Source organism: Bactrocera oleae, chromosome 3, assembly GCF_042242935.1.
Source record: "Bactrocera oleae isolate idBacOlea1 chromosome 3, idBacOlea1, whole genome shotgun sequence".
In the NCBI taxonomy this organism is placed as follows: domain Eukaryota; kingdom Metazoa; phylum Arthropoda; class Insecta; order Diptera; family Tephritidae; genus Bactrocera; species Bactrocera oleae.
In genome coordinates this window covers 27481816-27501025 of record NC_091537.1, presented here as the reverse complement: position 1 = coordinate 27501025, position 19210 = coordinate 27481816, and the positions used below count along the sequence as shown (strand labels likewise).

General features: G+C 33.9%; 1 long non-coding RNA gene across 1 annotated transcript in view; it reads right to left on the bottom strand.

The window, feature by feature from the left end:
• The window catches only part of LOC138855956 (uncharacterized), a 37231-nt gene extending 24260 nt beyond the window's left edge, over positions 1–12971 (bottom strand). The window contains exon 1 of the long non-coding RNA XR_011395093.1: positions 12003–12971. This is a non-coding gene — a long non-coding RNA (uncharacterized lncRNA). The remainder of the gene's footprint in view (positions 1–12002) is intronic.
• Positions 12972–19210: the final 6239 nt, after the last annotated feature.

Here is a 19210-nt window from a genome sequence, read left to right as displayed (position 1 = left end):
CAAGAGGTTAACGTTTTTCAGCACCTGAAGAGGCGATTGTTGCCTTCAAAACGCATTTTTTGTAGATATCTCAATCAGAAATTAAATTTATTCAAACCAATGCCAAAGTGTTTAAATCTTAATAGAGAATATTTTAAAAAACAGGAAAGATTAATATTTGTTTTTGTTCTCTAATCCCGAGATATTATATTAAAGACAACCCTCGTAATATTTGTGTTGTTGTTACAGTGGCGAAGAAAATTCTCCAAATAATTTTCAGCTAATAGTTCTTGGCTGAATTAACATCAGGTTCATTGTGATTCAGTAGATATATTTGTCGTGAGAATGGCATTGGATTAAATCAGAAATTTCTGAAATCCGAACGATTGCTGAATAAAAAAATTTATAAACCAAGATTTTTTAGCGCCGATTTTCATAATATAAAATATTTTCTATGGTTTAATTTAATAAAAAAATGTATTTGCATAACTAGCAAACGAAAAACTATATTACAATATAGTACTTTATTTATTACAATTATAATAATATATAAATATGCACTCATACTTATCCGCAATAGTAGTGCGTTATAAAAGTAAATATAATTTTTCGTGTATGTACATTTAAACTCACAATAAGCCAAATTACTAAAAATGCACTATGTAATTGTGCTTATGTACACAAAATATATATGGATATGTATGGTAAGTGTATGTATCCCACACGTTGACGTTGCATTCATAAATACTTTCCCACACTCAACGTGACTGTGTTTCGAAACTCATTGTTGTTGTTGTTGTCGCACACTCGCTGTTTAACGTCAGCAACAGTTACGATAAAGTCACCAGACAACAACAACATGCCGGCCGTCTTAGCTATCTGCCTTCGCCGTCGCCAATACTGCTGCCCAAGTCGGCAAGTGACGTCAAACGGTGAGACATGGCACAAAAGCTAGGAAGTATCATGAGCCCAGCGAGTGCACAGCCCTCTAACAATGAAGAACTAACCATCCTCAAATCACTCGATAAGTGAGTGACTGGATGGCCTCTACGCTTTAGATACACAAGTATATTATTTAAAAGAGAACTAATTATTTTCGATTTTCCCGGATATACATATGTGTGTGTAAAATTTTTTGTGACGTTCATTCGTGAATACGAACGTACATGTGCGAAATCGCGTGACTTATGTGCAAAAAAGAAACTTCGCTTCGATGGAACGATTTCAAAATTATTTAGAAAAAATATATTTTTTTTTTCATTTTGAATTATTGAATTATTTTTAATACCGTGGGTGGTTCACTCAGCTAGTGAGTGGCTATCTATTAAATTCTCGTCAAAGCAAAAATAAATAAAATATTAAAAAACGTTTACTTTGGCTGCACCGAAGCTATAATACCTTTCATAAATAAAAAAATTTTCATACGTATTAATCGGTAAATTTATAAGGCAGCTATAGGCTATAGTGATCTGATCTGAATGAGATAATAAGATTGTGGCATTACTTTGGATAATAATCCAAACAAAATTTCGTGAAAAAGAAGTAAAAAAATGTTCCATACTAAAACTTGGTTCCGATCGTTCAATTTGTATTCGATTTATACAGTTATGATCGAGTCCTATTCACAAAACGGCAACACCAACAAAGGAAGGCGCGCAAAACAAAATATTTTTATTGAATTTGCGGTATTTCTTTAGCAAACGCAAAACAAGATCGTTATTCTAGTGTTACCACAATAGAGGATGTTACTAATACAAACACAAAGAAATTTTAAATGTAGAATTAATTTACGAAAATTATGTTCGGAAATTCTCTTTGCTTATTAAAATTACTTTTAAAACAAGTAAGGAAGGGTTAAGTTCGGATGTAACCGAACATTTTATACTCACGCAAAGTTAAATGGTAAACTCGTTTGAGATTTCTTTGTGGATTGGCTGATATTTTCGGTAGAAGGTCAACTATAGGCACTGGGGTCCACATATTTAGTACTTAGGGGCTTGAACAGTTTTGGTTCGATTTAGACAATTTTTGGTCACAAGGTGGCATACTTTAAACGTATTATTCACGCAAAGTTTTACCCTGATATAATCATTGTTGCTTGATATGCATAGTGGAAGTGAAAGAATCACATGGAATTGAAAATGGTGTTATATGGGAAATAGGCGTGGTTGTAGTCCGATTTCGCCCATTTTCGCACTATGACATAGAAACATGAAAAGAACGTTATGTACCGAATTTGGTTGAAATCGGTTAAGCAGATCTCAAGGTATGGGTTTTCACTTAAAAGTGGACTGTGCCACGCCCACTGTCTAATTTTGAACGCGGTTCCTATAAACTCATCTCATACCATCCCAGAGATAAAATTTAATGTCTCTGGCGGGTGATTTATCGCGCTTTTAGTAGTTTTTAACAGTACCGTTATATGGGGAGTGGGCGGAGTTGCCACCCGATTTTCACACCGTCTATAGAAGTGCTAAAAACATTTTCTTCCAGTGAATTTTGTTATTATAGCTTTAGCGGTTTAGGAGATATGCACATTAAACCTATTAGAGGCGGGACCACGCCCACTTAAAAAAAATCTTAATTGCAGATGCCCCTGCCTATTGTGATCCTGTATACCAAATAAGAGTATTGTACCTTGTTGTGGAGCTTAGTTATGGCAATTTATTTGTTTTTGATTAATGGCGTTTTGTGGGCGTGGCAGTGGTCCGATTACGCCCATCTGCAATACCAACCGTCTCACGGTACCAAGAAACATGTCTACCAAGTTTTATAAAAATATCTCAATTTTTACTCAAGTTACAGCTTGCACGGACGGACAGACGGATAGACAGTCACACGGATTCCAACTCGTCTTTTCATCCTGATCATTTATATATACCCTATATCTAACTCGATTAGTTTTAGGTAATACCAACAACCGTTAGGTGAACAAAACTTTTATACTCTGTAGCAACAGGTTGCGAGAGTATAAAAATTCTATTAGGTATTAGAATTTATGGGAAAAATTTTTCTTTTTTTTTGTAAAACTGGTGGTTTTATTGATTTATAACAAACTCTAGCAAATGTTAGACATTTCGGGAAACAAAATCAGCTGTAAAATCGTTCGTTTCTTTTTATTCGCTAAAAATATATTTTTATATTCAATCCTCCCACAATTAAGTCATAATTTTTTAGTATCTCGAGAACCAACATTGTTTGCTATTTACACTAGACAATTATCGCTATAATATTAGTCAGTTGCAGCGATAATGTAAAAAACTATAAAGAAGACAATTAAAAATTATGACCAATAATCAAGCATACTGATTTACTACAGATAAAAAATAATACCATTATTTTAAATAAACTCTCGAGGTATGATGTCAGACGGCACGGCACGGCAGTCTGTAGACGCAGGATCAAGGCGCTTGGATCTATATATCCGAGTATTGATCACATCGCCTCAATAGCAACCAGCCAGATACTAGAATTTATCATGATATATTATGCCAACTTACGTATCCATTTTTTCCCAGAGAGGGTATTTTTTAATTGTTCGTTTCATCCAGTTCACCTGCCATTTCGGTACTGTTATAATTTAAGATTTGCGTACAGGTTGCGTTTGTGTATCTCTGATTTGAACTCGCCCTCCTATATATTGGTGTTGAGTTTTTTTATAAAATTTTTTTTAACATTCAGTTGTAATTGACGTCAGAACTATTATTTGTTGTTAAAATTGCATAAATATTTGAAGATGAGCAAAAAATATTTATTGCTTGCACACAAAGCGAAATTTACGCAAAAAAAATTAATACTAACATTATAATTTTTAAAATTAATACACTTATATATAAATATGCATACGTAACTATCGAATTGAAATTGTGATTATACGTATAAAAATCCTTAGAATCCTTAGAAATTAATAATTATAATTTAATCGCCAACATAAGATGCATTAATTTGTATATATTTTGTTTCAATGCTTTCTGACTTCATTTGCTATACATAAAATATTTAGTTTTGACTTTTGTTACTTACCCAGAAACTACACCCATTTAATATTATCTGCCGGTTTGTGCCCATAAGTTCATATATTTGTTAACGAAAATGCCAGTATTGTAACACCCTAACTGGCGCAAACCAGTTTAACTATTTAACTGTTAATATCAATTATCAAATAGTTCTATTGCAATAGTTTTGTTTTTGCATTTCAACTCCCTAATTAATTAATTGAATTTATTTATTAATTAGTACAAGAACAAAAGAAATAGAGAAATAATTATTTATAATATACGAGAGCACGGATATACTTTTTTAGTAACTATCACTTGTTGTAAAATCTAAGACAGATTTGCTTAGTCGGCGTTCACATGGGGACTCTTTTAAAGCTCATTATCGGAAAATTCTCTTATGTGTTCGCTCTGTGCGTTCATACGAGCGAAAAGTATCTAGCAATTCGAGTAGAGTTTTTCTGTTATTCACAAAATTTTCGTTAATGTTTGTGCTGTTCGGGAACGAGACACTTAGTGCGTGTTGCATATTTTATTTGTATATTGGGATGGTCCTCCAACATTTATAGAATACCCGCTATTCATATTTTCAATTCATTGAATTAAATATTTTTGAGTTTCTTTATTTTTATACTCTCGCAACCTGTTGCTACAGAGTATAATAGTTTTGTTCACCTAACGGTTGTTTGTATCACCTAAAATTAATCGAGTTAGATATAGGGTTATATATATATAAATGATCAGGATGAAGAGACGAGTTGAAATCCGGGTGACTGTCTGTCCGTCCGTCCGTCTGTCCGTCCGTCCGTGCAAGCTCTAACTTGAGTAAAAATTGAGATATCTTTATGAAACTTGGTAGACATGTTTCATGGTACCGTGAGACGATTGGTATTGCAGATGGGCGTAATCGGACCACTGCCACGCCCACAAAACGCCATTAATCAAAAACAAGTAAATTGCCATAACTAAGCTCTGCAATAAGATACAAGACTGTTATTTGGTACACAGGATCACATTAGAGAGGGGCATCTGCAGTTAAGATTTTTTTTTTAAGTGGGCGTGGTCCCGCCTCTAATAGGTTTAATGTGCATATCTTCTAAGCCGCTAATGCTATAATAACAAAATTCACTGGAAGCAAATGTTTTTAGTACTTCTATTGACGGTGTGAAAATAGTTGAAATCGGGTGGCAACTCCGCCCACTCCCCATATAACGGTACTGTTAAAAACTACTAAAAGCGCGATAAATCAAGCACTAAACACGCCAGAGACATTGAATTTTATCTCTGAAATGGTATAAATTGGCTTTATAGGAACCGCGTTCAAAATTAGTCAGTGGGCGTGGCACAGCCCACTTTTAGGTGAAAACCCATATCTTGAGATCTGCACAACCGATTTCAACCAAATTCGATGCATAACGTTCTTTTCATGTTTCTATGTAATAGTGCGAAAATGGGCGAAATCGCACTACAACCACGCTTACTTCCCATGTAACACCATTTTCAATTCCATCTGATTCTTTCACTTTCCACTATGCAAATCAGGTAACAATGATTATATCGGGGTAAAACTTTGCGTGAATAATGCAATTAAAGTATGCCACCTTGCGGCCAAAAATTATCTAAATCTAACCAAAACTGTTCAAACCCCTAAGTACTAAATATGTGGACCCCAGTGCCTATAGTTGACCTTCTACCGAAAATATCAGTCAATCCACAAAGAAATCTCAAACGAGTATACCATTTGACTTTACGAGAGTATAAAATGTTCGGTTACATCCGAACTTAGCCCTTCCTTACTTGTTTATTATACTCTCGCAACCTGTTGCTACAGAGTATAATAGTTTTGTTCACCTAACGGTTGTTTGTATCACCTAAAACTAATCGAGTTAGATATAGGGTTATGTATATATAAATGATCAGGATGAAGAGACGAGTTGAAATCCGGGTGACTGTCTGTTCGTCCGTCCGTCTGTCCGTCCGTCCGTCTGTCCGTCCGTCCGTGCAAGCTCTAACTTGAGTAAAAATTGAGATATCTTTATGAAACTTGGTAGACATGTTTCTTGGTACCGTGAGACGGTTGGTATTGCAGATGGGCGTAATCGGACCACTGCCACGCCCACAAAACGCCATTAATCAAAAACAAATAACTTGCCATAACTAAGCTCCGCAATAAGATACAAGACTGTTATTTGGTACACAGGATCACATTAGGGAGGGGCATCTGCAGTTAGAACTTTTTTTTAAAAAGTGGGCGTGGTCCCGCCTCTAATAGGTTTAATGTGCATATCTCCTAAACCGCTAATGCTATAATAACAAAATTCACTAGAAGCAAATGTTTTTAGCACTTCTATTGACGGTGGGAAAATAGTTGAAATCGGGTGGCAACTGCGCCCACTCCCCATATAACGGTACTGTTAAAAACTACTAAAAGCGCGATAAATCAAGCACTAAACACGCCAGAGACATTAAATTTTATCTCTGAGATGGTATAAATTGGCTTTATAGGAACCGCGTTCCAAATTAGACAGTGGGCGTGGCACAGCCCACTTTTAGGTGAAAACCCATATCTTGAGATCTGCTCAACCGATTTCAACCAAATTCGGTGCATAACGTTCTTTTCATGTTTTTATGTCATAGTGCGAAAATGGGCGAAATCGGACTACAACCACGCTTACTTCCCATGTAACACCATTTTCAATTCTATCTGATTCTTTCACTTTCCACTATGCAAATCAGGTAACAATGATTATATCGGGGTAAAACTTTGCGTAAATAATGCAATTAAAGTATGCCACCTTGCGGCCAAAAATTGTCTAAATCGAACCAAAACTGTTCAAACCCCTAAGTACTAAATATGTGGACCCCAGTGCCTATAGTTGACCTTCTACCGAAAATATCAGTCAATCCACAAAGAAGTCTCAAACGAGTATACCATTTGACTTTGCGAGAGTATAAAATGTTCGGTTACATCCGAACTTAGCCCTTCCTTACTTGTTCTTATTCACTTTTTCCAAAATGTTTTTATTATTATATGCATATTTGCAAATTAAATGGTTTCATCTTTAGACATTTTAGCATTACAAAAGGCGACTAATACATAAGTGATGGTTTAAAATAACTGTAGGCTTCTCGATCTGAGAAAAATTTTAGGTGTTTTTTAACACTGTTTCCTGAATTTTCGACTTAGCCTTTCATACATGAGGCTAACTTTAAATTTAGATACTACAGATTTAGAGCAAATATAGAAAACGCCAGATAAGGTATTGAATAGTTCTCTGATATAATTAAAAGGGCAAAATTGAGAAATTAAAACTTCAAGCATATAAAAAAGAAAATTTCTTATAATAAATGTGTTTCCCGTCTTACTGTGTTAAAAATAAGTTAAATATTAGTTCCTCTCTTTAATATACTACGGAAAATGATAAAGATATATTATATAATGTATGTAGTGTAATATAAATCAACAGAACACATTATTGTTGACCACTATATAAAAATTTCCATAAACAATTCCGCATATTAAGAGGCAAATGTCAAATACTCTTTGTGAACCTTTTAAGGATTAGTAAATAAAATGTTTGAATTCGGTACTCAATTACACCCACTTCTCATATAGGACGTCCCTGAAATAACCAAGACTTGAAACCAATAGCTTAATTTGTAATAGTGAGTATAAAAAATTAAATATACTAGAAACTTTGGAAATACCTTCCAATGATTCTTTATCTACTCAAGTGTTGAATTTTAATTTTGATATTCTGAAAACGATTTGTTTCTTCATTAAATACAATTTGAGTAGTTTTGGTAATCACTTAGATCTAAAAGTGTTAAAAATCATATGATGCCTATAGAACAATTATGAATATTCATAGATATAAATATTATATATCACATGACTGCTAAGTTTTTTCACATGTGATATCAGTGCATAACATTATATATAGGAAAATATGTTCATAATCACTTTGATCTAAACGTGTCGAAAATCATATGATGCTTTTAGAACAATTATGAATATACATAGATATAAATATTATATATCACCTTACTATTTTATTCAATGTCTATTTGGTGATGGTTTCCTGTAATTAAGACTGCTGGTATTTATCTTTTTATTTCTTCGATTGAAGACCTTAAAATCTCCACTTCAGAATCATTAATAGATATTTCGACTTTGATAAAACTTATGATTTTTTCTTGGAATCTATTAGATGTAAACTTGTTTTAAAACAAGAGGTGCAGAGTCGGGTTTAACTCAGTTTTAAATCAAATATAACAAGAATTTTTACATTATAGATGCTCAACATTTTAATCCCACTTTTTAAGGGTTCATACATATATTAAGCTTGCCACGAAGTTTTTGAACACTCAGAAAGAAACACTTCCAATATAAAATTTGCATATGGTATAAAGGATCAGCACGATTACTGAGTCGAACCTAAATTTGTTGGGACCGCTTTTATCGGATCACTGAAGCATATAGCTGTCATACAAACTGAACGATCAAAATTATGCCTTTGTAAGGAAAACTTTTTTATTTGAGAATAGATCTTCACGACATTTGACACAGAATATTTTAAAAGACAACGCTATTAACTCCGAAATTAGCATATAGCTGTCATACAATCTGAACTATCAAAATCAAGTTTTTGTATAGTAAACTTGTCCATTTGACAAGATATCTTCACAAAATTTGCGTGGATTATTGTGAGCGGATCAAAATCAAAATAAAATTTTTGTATGGAAACTTTTTTAATTATGAAGAGTATTCTAACTTCGGTACAGCCAAAGTTAACGGTTTTTCTTGTTTTTAGTTGTTGGTGTTCTAACTGGTAATTTTAAGCACACAATAAGATCTTTATGTTTTTAATGTCTAAATGCATAGTTGCCACGCTCTTGAACTTGTGCTAGCAATTGTGGTGTTTTAAAACGTAAATGACTGCATTTGATGACTTACTATAAATAAATGTCACAACATATGCATATTTATGAGCAGTGTCAGTCAATGACAGCAACAGCATTGATTCCAGCATCAGCGACATGACGTCATCGACAATGTCAGCAACTCACTTACGCCCCACGCTGGCGACTAAAAATAATGCCCACCTGCAAGGCACATGTTTGCCAACCCAACAACCAGCCAGTCAGCCAACCAACCAACCTACATGCTTATGTGCTAAGTACCTTATATATGTATGTACATACTGTTAATCCTACACACACACACTCAAACTAGCACGCAGCCTACAACCGTTTTGCTGCAGTCATTGTTGTTGTTTTTATTTATATTACTTCGTTTTGTGCTCGTTTTCACGGCTATCATTAAGTTGCCGAGCGAAATACATAAAATACAATAAAAAAAGCACCGCAAAAAGGATAACAACATTTTTGCAGCTACCGGCGAGGCGCACATGGCCCTGAAATGCTTGTTCACCTACTGAGCGGAGCTTTTCGGGTAGAAGTTCGCTGCCAGATGGCCTCAAGGCAATCGGCTTCAGCAGCGCATGCCGGAATAGATGTCAAGGTAAACGGGCTGAAGTGAAGTTGTTGTTGCTGCCAGTTCAAGCAATCCCTCCTTTTGTTGCTATACTTTGCTTTGCATTTACGTGCACATAGGTTCAGGTGTACTGATATACAGTTGTGATCTACTTCAGTAGAATATTCACTTGCACGCTTGTAACTGTAAATATCAATATATTAGCTTCCAATAATATCCTGTGCCCACGCGTACGCGACGGCAGTGCCAAATGTCTGCAGTCGACTGTGAAAAGTGCGTCATCGTTTTGCTCAGCGCTAGAAGTTTGTGGCTCGAATGTGTCATTCGCAGACACAGAAGGCACAGGCGGTGTGCACAGAGCGCTTTGTGTAAGGCAAGCGGAACAAAAACGTGCTTAAATCCACTGGGGAGTGCTGATGTCAATTCACAGGTGTAATAACGGTTTACATGTGCAGTAGATGCACAACTACAGATTTATATATGTATGATATATATAAACGTATATACACTTGCATGCCCACCCGAAGACACCGTTATTTGCACAGCTTTTTCAACTTGCATACGTAACTTGAAATCGCCTTACGTATTTACCGCTAATTTACGTTCACACACATTTTTACCAATTCGTATAGCCACACCTTTCAATTGTAAACAAAATTATTACAAAGCCGCGAATGTGCCCAAAGTGTATCAGTACTTTATATTTAGTCGGTAAACCATTTTAAGCAAAAAAACTGTATTACAGTGGTTCATTTTACAAATTACACGTGAAGAAGCGAACTAGTTTTACGAAATTTCGTTTTTTGAAAAAAATATTTATTCATTCGTCTACATTAAGGTTGTCGCCTTCTAAATATTTGATATTATGTTCTTGTGCCAGCGCTTGGTAATAGAAAAAAGTTACACGGAATGTCTTGCAAATATGGAGGCTGAGGCATCGTTACAAAATTGTTTTTGGCCAAAAATTGACGAACAAGCAACGAAGTGTGAGCTTTTAACAATTGAACATCGCCGAGCTCATAAAAACACCTCTAACCTTGTTTACTACAAAGTAAGAATGCAGCTAAAATTTTAAAACTCCTGTTATTTTCTGTCTGAGCACACCGCGTAAATTAGCACTAGTGGTAATTGGAACGGTCTTGTTAAAGTGTAATTCAATATTAAATATGAAGCTCGTTTTTTTGTAAGTGGGCGCTCGAAATGCATTCTGAGCTGGATATTCATTTCCTAATTCCTAAGATTCTTCGATAGTGGCTAATTAGTAATTAATAAAGTAATATATTGTAATACAAATATACAGAGTTGCGAATTTTTAATATTAAAAATTTGGATGAAAAATTAAATTTTTATTTTTTAATACCGGCGTTAAATTCAAATTTTTTAATTTAAGATGTTGGGGATTAAAAATTTAAAATGTTATTTTTTTATCTAAACGAACGCGAAAAGTGTTAATTCTAAAACAATTTCCTTTTTTAATTCTTAATTCTATGCTTGAGATTAAATTTTTTTTTTTGTTCATAAACCCGGTATGTGGGATTAAAATTTGTTTTCCCGTATTTAAATTTAAAATAAATTATTTCAATTATTTTGCAATGCAGTATTTGCAACACTTTAAATATATAAAGTTTTTGTAGCAAAATGTATAAATATATATCCTATAAAGCATGCTGCATTCATGATTAAAAATTTTTTCATCAGGTTAGCACACTTCGGTTTTAAGCAGTTTTGGTTGATTTCTATCAAAACTAAAGAAACTACAATTCTAAATTATTATTAACACATCAATTTTCTACTAAATAAAACAAAAATAAATGTTTTAACTTTTTTCTATATTTTTTAATAATTTTTTCCGAAATCAACAGAAAAATTAGTCATTTTAATTAGGTCATCAGGTTAGCACATATTACTTTTTTTAGTATTTTTAAATATTTTCAGACAGAACGTATTTCTAAACTTATATATTAATTAATTTAAACATTTGTACCATATATTGTTTTAATAGTGAGTCGGTCCTGCCTTGATAAGGATAATCTCAAAGATTCGATTCGGTAGCGATTCGCACAATTTTAAAATAAAATTTTAGGAAATTTATGACCAAGCATTTTTAATGCCTTTAATTAACTCTTCTTTAGTTTAATATTGACTTCCAGACAAAAAAAAAGACGTTATAAATACATGAAATAGAAAGCGACAAAAATAAAATTACACAAGTTTTGAAAAATGAAACACTGTCATCAACAGAAGGTAGGCATTAATAAATAAACCATTGGTGTATAAAATTAGAAACTACAGCAACAGTTTAGCATGCATGATAAAAGCTCATTATAAAACGTAGAAAGAAATCAAACTACAAAATTTTTGTATGTGTACAATATTTCCACTAGTGTATTTACACCTTATGGGGCCAACGCTCATATACCATACGTGCCTAAAAATATAGACACCCAACAGCCATATTCACAGAAAAATGTGCGAAAGCGTGCTTAACTATAAGCACTAAACACAACACATTCACACACACACACACTTACATATATTTGTATGTATTATATCTCATGTCTGCGACACGCTGATACACCCCTTCTCCAGTTCACTCCACAGCAAGAGCTGCTTCCATGGCAGTTAGGCAGCCAGCCGCCAACTAGCTCATCCACAACCCAACCCAGTCAAACCATTTTACCAAGCACGCTAGGTCGTTCGTTCGTCAGCCACACTGCCGCTCCCCCGACCAACCGCTCAAGCAACCGACCAACGAACCAGTCACGCCAAACGCCTGTTAATAATCACTTCGTCATCCATTGTTGTTGCTTACTTCTTTAGCGACGACGGCTGTTGAGCTGTTCACGTGAACACTAGACGAATATCACGGGGTCAATGCGTGCACAGCAATCAGCATTTGCAAAAACAACAGCAATAACGCGTACATGTTAGATACGACGACGAGTTGTGCCCACGAGCTATTAGTGGCTTATACATTGGAATTTCGCATTCCGTGAGGCGTGTTAGTTCACTCGTACCCATTTCGAGTATTATTTTGCTGCTTGTTGCTGTCGTTATCGCTGCTGTTTGCTATTGTTGTGCTGGCTTTTGTTTGGCACGATTGTCAGTGGGCTACATACATATACTAGTATGTTTGTACATACATATGTGTCTATTTGTATGAGTGCTTCAATAGTGTGCTCTCTCCTAAGGCCGAACGCGTGCGTTTATATAGCTGATTTTACGCTCCCGCATGCTCATTGCTTTGTAGTTGTTTGCAGGCGTCTGGCGTATAGTTCAGACGGAAATACCGACACGTTGATTGGCTGAGAGAGCAAGCGAGCCCCTTTTTGTGCACATTGCACAGTTTTTGGCGCTCAACCACACTACTTCGTACTCACATACATACATTGGTACACGATATAGCACAGTATGTGAATTATGTCGCTATGTTTTGTTGTTGCTCTTGTAAATCTGTGACTGGAGCGCTTTGTTACATTATTGCCAGTTCGAAAATTGCGCATTGACGTTAACACTTCTAATGAAATTCCAAAAGTAATTAGCTACGTTTTGTTATACAACAAAAATCCTCGTACGATCAAGTACGCCCTTATTGTTAGACTCGAGTACCCACGATTATATTATTTATGACTGTGTATAAGTATGCACCACACAGGAATTATACTTAAAAGGCGTGCAAATGACATTCACCGTCGTTCCTAGCTATAATATACTCGTAGTATTTGCCCAGGGGATTTTTTCTTTGCGGAAAGTTGGCGCGTTGTGTGTGAAAGTTACACGAAGTCTTTTCGAATTTTCTTATTTTCTAGTAACTGCAAGACATTCAAACTCAATTAGCAGGTTTTCTCAATGTGTTTGATTCAGTTTTTCGAAAATCCCCGCATATATAATATACATATGTTCAACGTAGATATATTTTCTTTATGTGTATTCATGCGGTTTAAAAACAGAAAATATGTTATAAGTTTTTAAGTTCAGTCAGTATTTTAAATAAATGTGCTTAAATAATTCTAGTTTACAATACTCGTTCAAGTATTCTCCAAAAAAAAGTTTATCTAAGCAAAATTGCTATGTTAATAATATAATTCATATAATGGTACAGTAGTCCCCATTGGATGTATACCATATACTCGTATGCACTCTCTTTTAATTCATTAGAATAACTTTAGAAATATTTCACTACAGAGCGGTATTTTTTGCCTTATAATGGAAAATATTGACGTATTTCGTCATTTTGTGCAGATATCAAGCCACTCACCATTATCAGCGATCTTATCCAGACGTTTAGTATATTATAATTTATAATATACATAAGTATATACATTTATTTATTTATAGGAATAACAACGATGAGAATGCAAAAGCTGATTTGGTTTTATAAGTTGTTTTACGACTGTAAAGTACAATAGTAGTTTAATATAATTTTGATTACAATTAGTAAACCATTTACTTAACTAGTTAATAGCTCGACTAATGCTCACAATTCATGCAAACGTATGTATGTACATACATACATATGTACATATATGTACAAGTATGTGTGGGATAACTCAATCTTTCTCATTAACCTAAAATCTAATTATTTTCGCAGAAAAATTATTAGACACAAAAATCCCCTCACAATTTTGTGTAGAATTTTTATCATTAGCTAATAAATTGGTGAAACGTCATACAATTTTTCCATTGGCAATGCCAACAATAAATAGTAGCTACTCGTGTGTACAAAGTAGCTGTGCACCGGAGTAGATATATACATAGATATATATGTATATACGTACATATATACAAATATGCACTTGAAGCAGACTGTGCGCTCTTGACGACTAGTTGGCCTTTGCGCCAGCGCGCTCTCATTTCGTCATAGGAGAAATCAACAGTTGAGAAAGGCACTTATTTATATTATACAGAAAATAGTAGATACTTGAATACGTAACTGCTTCCAATGTTGATATACATACACAAGAGCAGAAGAAGAAGAAGAGTCGTATTTATATTGGAGGCATTTAAATCTAACTACTTGTACATGTTTGTATAGCGTCGTGTACACGCCTTCGATTATTATTAAGCGGAAAAGGCATATCATGATAGCATATAGTCTTCCAATTCAACAATGTCACACACCTCCGTCTTTTAGAAAGCATTTACCACATCGCATTGTAGCAACAGTTACCGCTTCGCGCTACGTTTCAAATAGGACATTAGCACAAACCTCTAGTTGACTTCATTTGAATTAGCTGATGAAATATTCGCTTATACATAATTGTATATAAACTAATAAAAAAGTGAGGAGTGGCATGTACACCCAGTAGGAAAAATTAGCCTACATAACTTGTTTTTTGCCTTTTAATATTTTAAATTAACCGTATGTAGTGATAGTGAAAGGTGAGCCACAATACGATTGAAGAATATATATTCCAGATTTGTAATATCACCTCAAATATTGATTTACTGAAGGTTGGGAGTTAATATATATATATATTATAGTAAACATAAAAAATATTTCAATGATGTTGTTTTTATTAGATATTTATATAAAAAGATGGGTTGCAAATTTTTTTAATTCAAAAATTTAGGATTAGACATTTTAGATTTTTTAAATAATATTTTTGTAATTACAATATAAAAACTGTTTTTGAAATGTTAAATTAATTTCCTTTACATTTCAAATAATAATAGATTACTAATTGCATGTACTAGAATATTTATAGTTCAATAATAAAATACCATAAAAATTTTAAGTGAACATAAAAAGGGATGTACAATTAAATGAGAAAATATAAAAATAAAATGTATATGATAACTGTTCTAATATGTTTGGTAAATTGTATTTATATTGAAAATCTACAAGAGTTATTTAACTGTTTTTTACTATACAAAGTTATTTTTTAATCTTTGCTATTTATTGCTGGAAATTGTTTTAAAATTACACATGTTAAGTATATGAAAATAAGATAATGTTGTTTTTAATGAATTTATAGTTATTCGTCCATATTTCTTAATAATATAGGAATATTTTGATGAGAAGTGTTTCCAATCTATGAAACAACTTAAAAAGCGACGAACTTGAAAATATCCAATGGATACCTCCAATGTAAAATTCATTCAACAAACCCTTTCAATTAATAAAATTGTAAACTGGTTTGAGGTGATTGAATAAATCTATAGATGGAGGGAAATATTGAAAAGAGATGGAAGACTTATAATTCCCTCTATAATTACCTCTCAAATACTATTCTCATTAGTATTTCTTAAAGAAAGAAAGCTTTTTCAAAAAATACTTCGAGTCTAAAAATTAGAAATAAAGCTTATTTTTGGATATAATTCAGTAAATGTAACGAGTATCGCTAAAGTCCCAAAAACATGTAAGGCAACAACACAAGAAAAAAATCAAAAAAATTAAAGAAAACATAAAAAAATAAGAAAAATGTATATATGCGACTTAAAATGTAATTTTCTAATAGGAATAATAGTAAATTTTAAAATAAATACAACTCTCTACAAACAAGAATAACAAACAGAATGGAACATACATTTGGTAATTGATATGTTATCAGTGTTTCCAAACATATTCTCCGACTATAATTACTCGCATCAAGATCTAACACAATGCGTTATTTTGAAAGTTTGGGAATCATACGTGTACCGTGTACCATAAGCATCATTTAGGTCATTTCCTACTGGGCACCATTAAACACCGCACATTTGGCGCGCTTTATACGACTGCAATGTGTTGTATCTGCGAGTTGCACTAAGAGGTAGCAACTAGCACGGTTGCGTCTACCAACATACACACACACAATTATATACTTCGGCTATCACGCACCAGCAGCGTGATTTCATTGTCGAAGTCCATGTGCGGCGTCTGTCTGTATTTATGTGGTAAATAGATATGTACAAGAGCAAGCGATGAAAATGAACCGCCACCTCATGTGTCTATACGTACATATGTACGTTTGTTTGGCTCTGTGTCTGTCTGTATGCATACAAGTTCGTATTGGATTTGGGGAAAAACAGCTGATGCTGTTATTACAACTACTCTTGCTGGCGTTACTGACGCGATTGCTGTTGTTGTTGCTGTTACTGTTGTTATTTGGCACGATAGAGTATGCTGATGCTTTGTGACTGTGGCAAAGAACCGGTTTACGCGTGAACACAATCAGCAATAGTACGTTGAACATAACACCAGAGACACAGATGTTGTTGTGTGTGATCACTGTTGTTGTTATCGTCGATGTTGTTGGGGCTGGAGATTATTGTGGTAGTGGTGGTTTGCGGATGATGACGCTGACCACGCTATTGGAGTGTGCTTTCAATACATGATTAATGGAAGCTGCAAGCTGGTTACGCTAGTCGCGTTAGCAACAAAAGTTCGAGAAACGAGGTCTGGAGAATGGAATGCGCGAATGGCATGTGGATGAACTGCATAAAGATGAACATACCTATGTATATTCTACGAGTTGGAGTATATATTTGTATGAAAAAGTTTGCTTTGGCTTTAAGCCTGAGTTTTGGCTTGGCTAAACACATAAATTTAATAAAATCTATTCAGGTATATAAAGCTTGTTTTGCACAAAGCCTGCGCTAAAATTCCCAAAAATCAGCAAAAATAAACTTTACCTATACAAATAGAGATGTAGCGGAACATCTGCGGTAAACATGCTCTTATATGTCTTCACTTACAACTCGCCCTTTTATTACTTTTGGCTAATAAACGACGATCATAAAAAATGAATGCCTTTGCTAAATGATTTTTTCCCTTCAACTACAAAGTACGATTCACTACTTTGTTCGTACAAGTACACATTTTTTCTCACTCATGATGATCTCAAGCATTATGGAAAAAATAGCTTTCATATATTCACCTATGCGCGCACACACACATTTATATACATATATATAAATGTATATACACATTGTATGTGACCTTCCCTCAACTTACCTCATCGCCGCGGTGAATGATCACGCAAGCAATTCTGACACTCCTAAGGTCCGGTCTACTTTGGGTTCATGCTGCTGAGCTGACAGAAAGAGTGTGCGAGCGTTTCGCAATTGCCAACAAACCGACAGCGAACTTACATGAATTTACATATACAAGACGGACATGTATACGTACATATCTACATTTATACAAATTATCATATTCACACAAAAATTGTACGTATTTCGTGTCGTCCCATCGGCAATTTTGAAAAAATAGCTTACTGACGTGGAATATTTGACATATTACTACAAAAATATCAAATTAAGTGTTTACGATTACTTAGTATTACATTTATTTATTATACATATATAAAATATGAGACAAATCAGCACAATTAAAACCACTAGAAGTTGTATGTTAGAACGTGATCTAACCCCGCGCACGTTTTGGAGTTAAAAAAATAGATTAGACACGTATAGAAATGTCAAAGGTAGAAATTTTCGGTTTTATTGCTATTTGGACGAAGCACAGAAATAGCATAGAGCGTCTTTTTTGGAATTACTAATCTGAAGTCTTTAACTTCTAACAGCAATCAGTTGCTAATTTGCTGACGTCGCCTTTGCGCCTATTATTTCAAGAGTTTTCTCAGAAATTTTCCCCAGAGCATCAGTACTCTGAAGTCATTTCAAAAAATTTAGTTCTAATCACAAGATTTTTCTGGAATTCGCGATATTAGCTCAACAGTTATTAGTTATATTTTAACTGTTAGTAGTTTTGGCTGTTAAAGCAACAGGTGATGAGTCATCAATATGCAAAATATTTCAAAAAAAGCCCCACGATATTGAAAATATTTCACGTTTCGAGTACATACTAGATTTTTAAGAAAAAAATAAAAAAACAACTTAAAATAATTGATGACAAACTGAAAAACCCCAGTACACATCTTATTGGGACCAAGAACTAAAACAGTTCGTGTTATTTGCATGCATAAATATATCTACTATTTGCATGTATCTCTTTGTTAATTAGTTAACTAGATTGACTCGCATTTTCTTTGCTCATGTCGCAGATACTGAGTTTCTCTATATCTACAACAGAGTACAAAGGTGAAAAGCAATTCTCCAATAACTCAAATAAAGCAGAGTAAAGTGTAGTAAGGTGGAGTAGTGAAAAAGTAACAAAACCGTACGAAATACGCGAATGAAACGACTTGGGAATAGGGGCACGACAACTGCGAAATTTCACATGTAGATACATATGTCTGTATGTTAGTATGTTTGTTTCTGGCGGCAAATATGTGGCTATGTATTTACATAAGAGTAATTCATATCTATGTATAAAAGGGGGCACAGCAAAATGGAGTTCGCAACCCTACATGAAACTGCTGATAGTTTCACCAATCCACTCACATTTATTTTATCACTACTGACAGACAATTTACTCAGCAATTGACCGTCACTGTTATTGTTAAAGAGAGACACATATTGCTTACTATAGCTTTACATATGTAAGAATGAAATAGATGCATTCTTTAATACTGTCACCACTGACAGTCAAATGAACAGGGAAATGACTGTCAATGTTTACAATTTTTCCAAAAGCAAATTCTATACGTCGAAAAGAGACAGCATACATTTCCATAGAAGTTTCGAGCAGTTGTGATACCTATGTAGCTGTTTTTCCGTGTGATAAACCAAAAGTGTTACGTGCCCCTTTGCAATAACTCTTTTTGTGTTAAAAAAATAAATAAATAACGAAGGAGTTTTCAAATATAATATACGTAACATATTATTAAGTTTCAAATAACTTTCATTTTGT